This window comes from Ambystoma mexicanum, chromosome 6q, assembly GCF_040938575.1.
Source record: "Ambystoma mexicanum isolate Mex_15411 chromosome 6q, UKY_AmexF1_1, whole genome shotgun sequence".
Taxonomy (NCBI): Eukaryota; Metazoa; Chordata; class Amphibia; order Caudata; family Ambystomatidae; genus Ambystoma; species Ambystoma mexicanum.
In genome coordinates, this window is record NC_090937.1 from 485,722,190 (window position 1) to 485,734,817 (window position 12,628).

At 49.6% G+C, this 12,628-nt stretch overlaps 1 protein-coding gene across 5 annotated transcripts in view; it reads left to right on the forward strand.

Moving 5' to 3' along the window:
* Positions 1–12,628, forward strand: part of CENPE (centromere protein E) — a 2,471,681-nt gene that overhangs the window by 209,340 nt on the left and 2,249,713 nt on the right. The gene's annotated exons all lie outside the window — the stretch shown is intronic.

Consider the following 12,628-nt stretch of genomic DNA (forward strand, 5'->3'; position numbering starts at 1 on the left):
TTGCATTGTCCAAGATGGTCATCCTTCCTAAACTATTATATATTTTTAATAACGTCCCCCTGTGGCCTCCTCTGTTTCTGGGCTCGTGTCGGGAAAATGACGACGAGACTAGTCTGGGCTGGTAAGCAACCTAGGGTCGCGTATGATACTCTCGCCCGGCCGTATGACCAGGGTGGCTTGGAATGCCCAGATATGTTCCTATACTACCTCGCGGCACAGGCGCAATACATTGCCGACTGGAGGTCTCCGATTTCTGAGGTCCCACATAGCCATCTTGTGTCAGCAATCACCTCGCCTAATGCACCCATGGGGTTGTTATGGGGCAACAGGGATCCTATCCCGAAGGGGGAGATTCAGCCGCTAGCGGTGACATGTAAAGCCTGGGATAAGATCTGTCAGCTGCTCAGATCCACTTCCTGATACCAGCCCTCTTTCCCAATTTACAACATAGTTGGGGTCCTACTCACACATGAAAAATCCTTTAAAGAACACTTTCTGAGACTTGGGGTGCAGACCCTTGGCAACTTCGTTTTTAATGACCAGATGGTGACTTGGGAGGAACTTAAATCCAGAGGAGTGCATACTTCAGTGTCTTTACTCTACTACTATAGGCTTCGGGGTATACTTAAGGGTATTTGGCCGGAATTCTCCCTAGCTCCTTCCCCTCATCCGGCCCTGAGTCTTATCACACAACCACTGTCATCTGGTAACCTTGTGTCTACTAATCATAAATTGATCAGGGCTGGGAGGAAATGTGGTAACAGTAGGCACACGCGCATATGGCAATCAGCCCTGGGAGAGCCTTTGAGTGAGAATCAGTGGGGGGCAATTGGCATGCAAACCCGATGTATATCCTTGAATTGCCGATATAGGCTGATCCATTTCAAATGTATCCATCAGGCTTACTATTCCCCCTCTGCTCTAGGCAGGTTCTTCCCTGGGAGATCTTCTGCATGCAAGAGGTGCGGAACGGCAGACGCAACATTTTTTTTCATGTCGCTTGGTCTTGCCCTTGCATCAGACACTTCTGGTACAGTATAGAGGTGGCAATGACTGCGATGCTTCCCGAGCCACGATCTTACTCCCTGGAATTCTGGTTGTTGGCCCTGATGGAGAGTGGCACTCGCTCAGAGAAGAAACTATTAGGTATGGCCTCTGTGCTGGCTACGCACCTTTATAGCTAGATTTTGAGGGAGGTCTAACCTGCCCACTATTGCTAAATGGCTGGAGCTTATGAACACATCGGAGCGAAGAGAGACTAGGTACGCTTCCACTCTGCCGGCCTCCAACCATCGTCTTGACTATTAGTATCCTCTGAGGCGGTACATGGCGGATAGGTCCTCAACGATGCAATCACCTTCCCCCTCCCTGAATCACGCTTCATAGTGCAGGCCTGTGGCCAGTTGGCCTGCCATCCCGGAGTCTGGGGAGGGACTAGAGTGAACTTTCCTTCTCCTGTTGTAATCTGGAACTGTATGATTATATTGGGTGTTCATGTTTTTGTGATGGGGAGGGTGGGCGGGAGAACCTGTGGGATAGAGGTAATTTGTTTTGTTTGCATGGTTTTTTGAAATTCAATAAAGAAAGTCTAAAATAAAATAAACGGGCGGTATGTTACAGGCTGTCAGTAAAAGTGGAAGCCTCGAACAATGGGAAAATCCCATAGGGAAATATTTGCGGTCGAATATTTACGGTAGTAACCACTGCCACCAGCCCGAAACTTTGGAGAGAGGGACTGTACGGTTCCCCCTCAAAAATGAACACTAGGGAAAAACTATTAACCCTTTCCAGTACTTCCATAGTAAGATTGGTTGTACTGGTTTAGTTCATAATTATTGACTAGTAAAGTCAATGGGGACTTTACATGCCTTGGGAGACAGTAGTCAGTCCCAGGGTATGGAGTCTGTTTGGGGGTTGCTACGACACCCCTGTGGTACGGCACAGAGGGTGCTGTGTACCACACATGTTAAAAAGATGACTCCTATGAGGGTGAGAAAAACCCCATAGACCAGAAGCACACAAGATAGCTAGCCTAAAACGCACACTAGCAATCTGTCTAAGAGTGGGGAAAAAAGGGTCTCGCTCTTAGCAGGAGAAGAAAATAAATCCTTCAAATCCAGCAAAGCTGCTGGGGGACTCTATAGGCAAGGGAAATTAGCCCTAGAAGAGAAGAGAATTCTCCCGAACAGGGCCAGGCGCACGTGGTACTCGGACCTTCTGGACATGTCCATCTGCCCTCCAATGCGTCTTCCACAAAGAGAGGATATTCTCTCGCAAGAGGAAGAAGGGTCAGGTTCTCCAGAGGTGAAGCCACTCCGCCTTCACGTATGGTTTCTGAAAGGCTGAGATACACGCATTGGGACCTCCCAGATGATGAAATGGAGAGCTTGCTTTCTGCCAGAAGGCTAGCAACAAAATCTTTCTACCGCTTTTGTTGGAACAAGTTCAGCAGCTTTCTGTGTGACACACCAATGGTACTTTCCTTTTTTATTACATCTGGCAAATCTGGAGCTCCAGATTTGAACAATTGAAGGTTACCTGGCTGTGCTATCTAGTTTCAAGTGCTTTTCAGAGGAGGATTCATATTTTAAGATCCCTCTTATAGTTCAATTCTTAAAGGCCTTACTAATATATTTCCACCAGTTCCATTCAATGTTCCTGTATGGGATCTCAATCTGGTGTTAGGATTTTTAACATGCATTCCTTTTGAGCCTTTATGCTCATGCTCATTAAGACTTTTAACATTCAAAACTGTTTGCTTATTCACGTCAGCCTGCAGGATAAGCGAATTGCAGGCTCTTTCCTGTAAACCTCCACATACAGTTTTCCATAAAGACAAGGTTATTCTCAAGGTGAAATCTTCTTTCTCACCCAAGGTAGTCTCCAACTTCCACTTGTCGCAAAAAAAATCACTTTACCAAATTTCTATTCACCTCCCCATCCGGGAAAGGAGGAGGAGAGGTTACATAGACTGGACCCAAAGAGGGCTCTCAGTTTTTACATATGTAGAATGGCAAAATCTTGCCAAGGTGACCAATTATACATTGGCTATACTGGCCCCAAATTGGGTCTAGCTGTTACAAAACAAACCAAATCCAGATAGATCATCCTGGCTATTGGTGAATGTTACAGATTAGCAGGGTAAGGACCCGCTGGAAGACCTAAGAGCACATTCCACAATTGGCATGGCAGCCTCTGCTGCTCTTCAAAGAAGTGTCCCAATCAGACATTTGTTCAGCGGCCACTTGGTCGTCTGTTCACACTTTTGTGAGACATTACTGCCTGGATTCATATTCCAGTCAGGGAGGACAATTTGCAAAAGCGGTCTTTCATTAGGTCCGTGATTAGAACAAAATGTAATTCGTACTCCCACCACCAAATTATTACTGCTTGGGGAGTCTGATCATACGATGAGTAATACGTGGGAGGACAAAATCCATTTGAAGAACAAGTAACTTACCCCTGGTAACGTTTTTTCGATATGTTCCTCCCACGTATTCTTCATCGCCCCTCCAAGCCTACCGTGCCGTACAATTTACGTGTTCTTACACGTTACGCTTTCTTGGAGCCTACGGTCTATGGTGCACCTGGTAATTCGTCTTCCGGGGCTGGGGGGCGACAGAACTGAAGCCAACGGGTGCTGTGTGCGCTCCTTAAACTGATGACGTCGACAGTAGAACGGAGGCCCTCGAGGGAGTCCCTTTCGTCCCCTGTCAGAAAAAAATCTGCCCATGCGCCCAACAGCAAAGGGCTTGGCCACAACCACTACAAGGCAATGGAGCAATGCATGGGAACATGTAGCCACGCACCATAACTGACCACATTCACTGGCACCCCTACCCAACGGCACAACACAGTGAGAACCCACAAAAGCAACATAACCACTGTCACCCCTACCCACCCCCAGAACACATTATCAATATCTTTGTACCATTCGCAATGCAGTCCCCATTCCCAATAGAGCGTCCATACTCTCGGCACAAAAGGTAGTCGCCTGAAGACGTCCCCACAAAATGCTGCAATGCTCGTGGACGCCACTCGCGCAACACTGTCTTCTTCAACCTAAACAAATTTCTGATGCTCGTTAATCTGATTAGAATCACATGCTGTGCATATGGTCTGATATCCAGTGGTAACCACAGAGTATTGCATCTTGTCTTTCAGGGACCGAAAGGGGACGTTGGCATAGGCGTGTCTGTAACACTATCCCTATCGTGATGTGTAATGTACCCAAAATCCCTCACGCGCCGAGGTCCCTCAGATTGTTTTTTTCCACCCAGATAACTGGTTGCCCTATAGCGGAGCTCTTACATAAGACTCATTGTTTATCTTATGCCTGCCCTACCTCACTTTCACAGTCCCACTTCTCTGCTATGTTTCACAGCAACTGTACAAGGAGATTACCCCACTATTCCGTTTAAGTGCCGAAAGCAGGACTCGAACCCAGGCCCCCCCCCCCCTCCTTAAGTCACTTCGACGGCAAGAAAAACTTTGACGAAGACTGCAGGGAAGTTTTGTATGGCGGTGGATTTTGTTACCTAAGATCCGGCGGCTGAGGCATCCACGAGGCTGGGCCCTTTAGCTGGCCTACACAGTAGGGAGAGTGGGGTTGGGGTGGCCATATCTTCGTTATGTCTTTCTTCTTTCCCCCTCTTTACCCTCTAGTTCTGGTCATCTTTGTTTACACTTTTCGCTATGGAAAGGACTCCATTTAGGTTCTGCCTTAAGTGTATGGTCAGATACCCGTGGAGAGCACAGAACGTGTAATTCTTGTCTCCCCTTAGATCACGATGAGAAGTGTTGTGCGGCTTGTAAACTCCTTCAGCCTAAGACCCTTAAGGAGCGCCGTGTAAAGCGGTGGGCCGCGTACGCTATGACGTGTGCGGAACCCTCTTCCCCAGCACCCCCCCCACCGTCACACCCGCCGAAAGTGACGGGGGCAGTTCCGATGACGAACATCCGTAGCGTTTGTTATAGACCTTGAGGTGGACATTTCTAGGTCTGCCACGCCTATCCCTGACCATTCAAGGCCAGACACAAGTCTCGCTTCAGGGACAACACCCGGCGACAGGGGCGTACAAGGACTGCATCACACTAAGCACACAACCCCACCACCTATTTCAATGGGTATGTCGAAAAAGGTGAAAGCGCCAGCAGTGCCGTCGAAAATTTTGGGGGATTCCTCTGATCGTTCCGAGCAGCAGCGTTTTGGTACTGGGCATTCCAAAACCAACAAGGGCGCTACCCCTAAATCGGGTTTACACGTCGAAGCGCGGGCATTCGATACTCCGACGGTCCCTATTGGCCCAGTAGGCCCAAAATCTACGCCTAGGCCTCAAGGCGAGAAATCTGCCGCTAGGCCCTCTAACGCTGCTGTAGGCGGTAAATCTACCGATAAACCTTCGGACCCACTAACTCACGCCGATTCAGCAGTGATTGAAGACAGTATCGCGAGAATTACTTCGGCGGTTGGGCTGGTACCTACTCAGTCAAAACACATGGGGCAGGCCGCGGACAAGTCTATAGATGCGCCATAGTGCCCCGATTCTTGCGAAACCTACGAGGACAGTCAGGAACCTCTTTCCAACACTCTTGGTGACAAATTTCAACGCCAAAGGGCGGAAGACAAAGTTTTTCCGCCCGTAGGCCCTTCTGGTTCCTCTAAGTGGACAAGGGAGAAATTTGAAGGGTGTATGGATCGTCTTGAAAAAATTATACATTTTTCTGAATATCCTTTGTCGAAAAGATCTCATGGAGAACCTAATCTTAAATCGGCTTCACGTATCCAAGAAGATCTGGACTCTTAGCCCTCGGTCCCTGACGTCCAGATGGACACTTATCAAGACATTTACAGTGAAGACCCTTCCTGCAGGACTACAATGAGGACCAGGTGGATGCTACAGACAATTGGGAGGAAACCCAGCAAGTGGAGACAGACCCATGGACGCTCCCCACACAAATTGAGGACACTGATGTTCTGTGCCTGGATTCTCCTCCGTCCAGCCCGGCTCGCCAGGACTCGCCTGTAGACTACCAAATGGCCTTCAATGCCATCTTAAGGAAGGCAGCGGATCACTTCCAGATCACTACTCAAGAGGCGGCACCCAAGCAAGACTTTGTGGAGGACATTCCCAAGGAGAAACCCCCTCAAGCCAAGCCATTCCCCTCCTTAATTCTGTCAAAAGAAGATTGGCCCCCTCCCTGGTGTCGCCTGCTCAGACCCGGGCAGTGAACCCAAGAGTGGAAAGCTATTTCGGCCAGCTCCTTTGGACCCTCAATACATTAATGGCCACGCCACCCCCGACTCCTTGGTAGTGACGATCACCCGGAAACGGGCAGGAGTACCCCTTGATACGGGGGAGGCGCCTCCGGATAAAGAATCCAAGAGGTTGTACGCCCTAGCTAAGCAGGTTACCGCAGCAGCTGCATATACCACACGCATAGCGAATAACACTACGCTGCTGGCGACTTATGCAGACGCCCAGTGGAACCTAGTACAGGAAGGTATCCAGGAAGTCCATGAACCCTTCAGGTCTAGGCTTCTCACCATTGGGCCGAAGGCAGACAGGTAAACCAGAATTTAATAAAGAACACTCTGGACACTGGTGGGACAGCAGGCAGATCTCTGGCCCAGGGCACTATACATGAGCGGCACATTTGGCTTTGTAGCTCAGGTTTCAAGCCTGAAACACAGGTCGCTCTCATCAACAAACCCATTGAAGAAACCAATCTCTTCAGGAAAGCAGTCGATGAGGCCCTGGAAAGGGCCCAGAAAGAGCATGAGACTCTTAAATCCCTGCAACAGATTCCTCAAAAACCTTCCCCCCCTGCCCCCCCAAAGGGGAGGTGGTTCTCGTCGGTGCTTTCGAGGGCAGTCCCGGGCAAGTCGGAACAACTATAGCACAGGAAACTAATGCTGAACAAACATCAGGAAGCCATGCCTACTACCCACCAAGGGGTCAGCGACGCGGCAAAGGCAGAGGTAGAGGCCCCAATCCTAGAGGAGCCGCAGCCTCTGGTCAGAAATGACCATCCGATCCAGGTCCCCTCCCATATCGCCCCAGTCGGGAGGCACTTAACATCTTTCCTCACATCATGGGAGGGGATAACTTCAGACCATTGGGTTATAAAGACGGTCGCCCACGGATACTGCGTGGAATTCGCCCAACCACCACAGTTCAGACCACCGTACTTATGGTGCCTCTCACCGGACCATCTGCAGATCCTGAATCAAGACGTGGAAGCGTTGCTTGGAAAGAATAGAAGCCATAGAAGCCGTCCCTATTCTTCAGGTAAACTAGGGTATTCATTCAGTGTACTTCCTTGTACCCAAAAAGGACCTCACCATGCGCCCTGTTCTAGACCTGCGCCCAGTGAACACATTTATAAAACCTCAAAAGTTTCATATGGTTACGCTACAGGAGGTGATCCCACTGTTGAAATAGGGGGACAACATGGCAACATTGGACATGAAAGATGCATAATTTCAATGTTGCCAGCGCACAGGAAATATATAACGTTCATGATAGAGGACAGGCATTACCAATTCAAAGTGCTCCCTTTCGTCATCGCCTCCGCACCAAGGGTAGGTCCTGGCAATAGCAGCAGCACACCTGCGCAGACTATCCGTTCCCGGTTTACCCTTACCTCGACGACTGGCTCATAACAGGAGACTCTTACGACACATGCTTTTTTGAACACCCAGAAGACCGTAGACCTTCTGTTCAATCTGGGATTCTCCATCAATGCGAAAAAATCCAGTCTAGTCCCCAGTCAAGTAAAACAATTTCTGGGGGCTCTAATCTGGACGAAAGACAGCCTTGTCTTCCCCTCCGAGAGGGTTCATAACATGCTTTTTCAGATCCCTCAATATGTAGCTGACTGTACGCAAAGCCATGCGTTTGCTAGGGATGATGGCGTTGTGCATATACTTGGTTCCCGCTGCGCGTGCGTCCCATGCAAGAGTGGCTCAACAGCCAGTGCTGTCAGGCCAGCGGACAATGGGAAGATCTGCTAGTTGTCTCGCCAGCCCTCGTTCTCTCTCTGCAGTGGTGGTTGAGGGAAAACCTCTTGAACGGGAAAACCTTCACCACTCCTGCAGTGGAAGCCACTCTCACGACAGACACATCTCTCCCGTGGTGGGAGGGGGGGGGGGGGGCTCACCTGCTTCAGCAGACCACACATGAGTGTGGTCCCCACAAGTAGCGTCCAACCATATAAATCTACTGGAGCTATTAGCGGTGTTCAAGGCATTAAAAGCCTTTCAAACGCCACTACAAGGGAAGCCATGTATTACCTGAACAAACAGGGGGGCACACACTCTCCAGGGCTATCCAAGCTGTCCCAAAACCTTTGGATGTGGGCTCTCAAACACAAGATGTTTCTGTTGTCCCAACATGTTCCAGGGGAACTCAATCTTCTGGCAGACGTGCTCAGCAGAGATTTCCCACTGCCCATAGAATCCGAATGGCGTCTGCACGAAGACATAGTGTCCAATGTCTTTGCAGAATGGGGCTTTCCAGAGATCGACTTATTCGAGATTCAGGAGAATGCCCAGTGCCAAGACTGCGCCTCCAGGTACCCCCAGAACTGCTCCAAAGGGAACGGTCTCCGGATAACATGGTTAGGGAAATTTGTCTATGCTCTCCCCCTCCCACTCTCCTTCTCAACAAGATAGTGCACAAGATGCACCTCGAGCCAGTTACCATGATACTGGTGGCCCCGCCAACCCTGGTTCGCTCATCGGATGGAAATGTCCCTCTCCCCAAACCCCCCAGTAAAACTACCCTGCCCGTACAACATGTTGTCTCAGGACAGCGGGCGGGGTAGAGACCCTACACCCATGCCCACAAACTCTGAACTTAGCAGCTTGGCTCCTGAGGTCATTGAGTTTGGACAGCTACAGCTCCCTCAGAGATGCATGGACATACTCGGGGAAGCTAGAAAACCTAACACCCGCTATTGCTATTCCAGGAAATGGAAACGGTTTGTCATCTGGTGTAATACCAAGGGCGTCAATCCCATCGATTGCTCACCCACACACATTGTGCTGTACCTAGCCTATTTGTTGGACACAGGGTTGGTCTTCAATTCCCTAAAAGTTCATCTGGCTGCTCTTTCAGCCTACACCACATCACAACAAAAGGTGTTGTGGTGGAAGATACCAGTGATTAAGGCTTTTATTGGACGGGTTAAGAGGATTTATCCTTCCATTTCTCACCCAGCTCCTGGATGGGATCTAAATTGGGTTTTAACCAGGCTCATGTGATCTCCCTTTGAGCCAATGCATAAAGCAAGTCTAAAAGACCATACTTACAAGACGGCCTTCCTGGAGGTTATCACTTCTATAAGAGGGGTTAGCGAACTACAGGCCCTTTCTGTTCTAGACACCTTTGTTACAGTCCACAGGGGTAAGGTAATTCTGTGCACTCACCCCAGATTTGCGCCTAAATTCATTTCGAAGTTCCATGTGAACCAATCGATTGAACTACCTACCTTTTTCCAGAATCCCACTAGCATGGCCGAAAGAAGCCTACGCACACTAGATGTGCGCAGGGCAGTCATGTTCTACCTGGAAAGAAAGAAACCACTGAGGAAAACGAACCAATTTTTCATTTCAGTGGCAGCTGGTAGAGTAGAGGATCTCTCAAGGTGGATTGTCAAATGCATCACACTGTTACGCTCTTGCTAAGAGAGAACTGCCCTTCAAGCCTAGAGCACACTCTACTCAGGGCACTGGGGCTTCCATAGCATTCATTGCAAATGTTCCCCTAGAGTCCATTTGCAAAACGGCAACCTGGAGTTCTGTACACACCTTTACAAAACACTATTGCCTAGACACTCATTCTAGGTCTGATTCTCAGGTGGGACAAGCAGTACCAAGACATCTTTTCTCTACTGTTCCTTCTCACAACTCGCCTCCAACTCTGTTTACTGCTTGCTAGTCTATGCACAGCATGTGATTATAAGCAGATTAACAAGCATCAGAAGACCTGCATTACTCACCGTAATAGCATTTCTGATGATTGTATCTGTTGAGATTCACATGCGCCCTCCCTACCTCCCCGCTCTGGGTGGAAGGAACATAGATGTCTTACTACATTCTCTCTTCATGTACTCACAATAGCCTTGGGCTCCCTCATGGCAGAAAAAATGCAATCAGAGGGACCTCGGCGCGTGAGGGATTTTGGGTACACTACACGTCACGATAGGGATAGTGTTACAGACACGCCTATGCCGATGTCCCCTTTCGGTCCCCGAAAGACAAGATGCATTACTCTGCGGTTACCACTGGATGTCAGACCATATGCATAGCATGTGAATCTAAGCAGATGCAATCATCCGAAATGCTATTATGGTGAGTAATGCATGTCATATCTTATGTTCCGCTGTTCACTCTGCCAAACTTCTCATCCCATCTTTCACCCACCTGACCATCCAAACCATGTTTTGCAGCCCCTTCCACCGCCGCACTATCCTCTCATACACCATGGCTGCGTTTCCCAAACATTTTGACGCACAGCACGCTTCCCTCCAGCCATCCACCGGCCGCGTCCAATGTTCGCCGACATCACGGCATACTGCAAGTCAATGACACTTCTGTCCGCGGACCTAATAGGGAAATAGTTCCATGGAGCAGAGCCAGATATCACTAATTTTTTTAGACTTACATTTCAGTTATTTCATCGAAAGTATTGCTCTGATTTCCACCAAACACACAAAAGCACTCTTTCTGAACCAAGCCCCTGCTCCTGCTGCAAAAGTGGCCAAATTCAGTCGCCCATTTACTTTTTTTTACAAAGTGTGACCATTCAGCCAGGGGGACCAAAGTTATGAGCTGGCAAGAGGTCTTCCTATGGGTTTAGCAACTTAACCATAACTACACGCCCGCTACTATATATATATATATATAATTTTCATTTTCTGAGGCTTGTGGAATCTGCTTAGATCACATGCTGTGCATAGGCCGACATCTAGTGGAAGCTGCGGAGTATTAGTTTGTTTTTCGAAAATGGGCGTCGACACAGGGCGTGCCAGTAATACTATCCCTAGTGTGACGTCCACTGTACCCAAGATCCCTCACGCGTCTAGGATCCTCGGATTGTTTTTTTCCGCCATACTGGTCGGAAGCATTTTGCGGAGTCCCCTGGCCTTAGCCATACTTTTGCTAAAAATTTTAAATTATCTATTGTCATCCTTCCCCACCCCAACGTCGAACTTCGACACTCGACGCCGGCTGGAGAAGAAATCGACCGTCGGCTGCTGCACGACGGATTTGGGCCTCGGCCCGGGCCTTGGAAGGCCTCTGCCCTGCAAGTAGGGAGAGTGTGGGGTGGTACATACTCTACACTCTTGGTATATAGGTACACCTTATACATTTCCTACACTTAACAGCCCGCTGCCTCAAGGTGCGTATGGAGGGTACCCCTTTTCAATTCTGCCCCAAGTGTAATCGCAAATACCCTTGGGTCGACAGGCACGCCACGTGCAATCTCTGCTTGCTGAGGGACCACCCCGAAGCGAACTGCAGAGCGTGTAGTAGGTTTAAACCTAAGACACTTAAGGACCGTTCGAAGCGTTGGGCCCACCACGCCAGGCAGGCAGCCATGGCAGCGGAGGGCGCCTTCAGCGACGGCAGTGACGCTGTACTTTCGGACGGCGAGAGCATTACGGCGTCAAGACAGCCGAGCGCAGGTCCCTGACCTCGGAAGGTCGTCCGGCAGGGCGGCTATGGGGAAGACCCCCGGCGACACAAGCGCTTCACATACTACACACACTACACACACTAAGTCCAACCGAGACTCGACGACGTCGAGTTCTCGGAAAGAGGCACAAACAGAACGGTCTGATTCGGTGTCCTCTGGGCGCTCTCGATCAAGATCGCCGCATGACTCCAGGCAATCATCCACTCTTGCCAAGAGTGCCTCGCTCCCTAGGCTAACAGAAGTTCGATCGTCGGGAGACGAAGACGACTTCCACCCCCAGGCCGCGCCCCAGGACTCAGAGCCCGCAGTTAAAACCAGCGAGGCCCCACGCTCGAAGGATAGGGACACCACCCCCGATCCTCGACGCCAGGCGTCGAAAACCTCCAGAGCCACTAAAGGACAGGGAAAACATTTTTCCACTCACGGGGAGGGGGGAAAACAGCAGAAGAAACAACCTTTGCACTCTTCCACACCTGTAAAACACACCTCTCCCCCTAAACAGACAGACAAGACCAGGTCTGCTGATATGTCTAAAACCAGCAAAGCTACTCAAGAAAAATCCCATAGACTTGCTGAGAGGGTCATCCCCAGTTCCAGAAAATGGTCCAGTGAAGACATAGATAGGGTCATGTCAAGAATGTCTTCTTTGGCAGATTTTTATGATAAAAATCCAGAACATTTCCTCTCGTATGATCCACAGGGGGCGACACCCTCAGGCTCTACCGATCCTATCCCCCCCCCCCCCCGAGTAAGAAGCCCCGGTTTGAAACTCTGATAAGGTCAGAACCCTTCGAGGTGCAACATTACGCAAAACCATACTCACTGTATCAAGGAGAGGCTTCCTTTTGTGAGGACCAAGAATTTGGTATGATAGAAGAGCAAACCGGGATGGGCTACTATGGGGATGAGGAGGACCAGGAAGA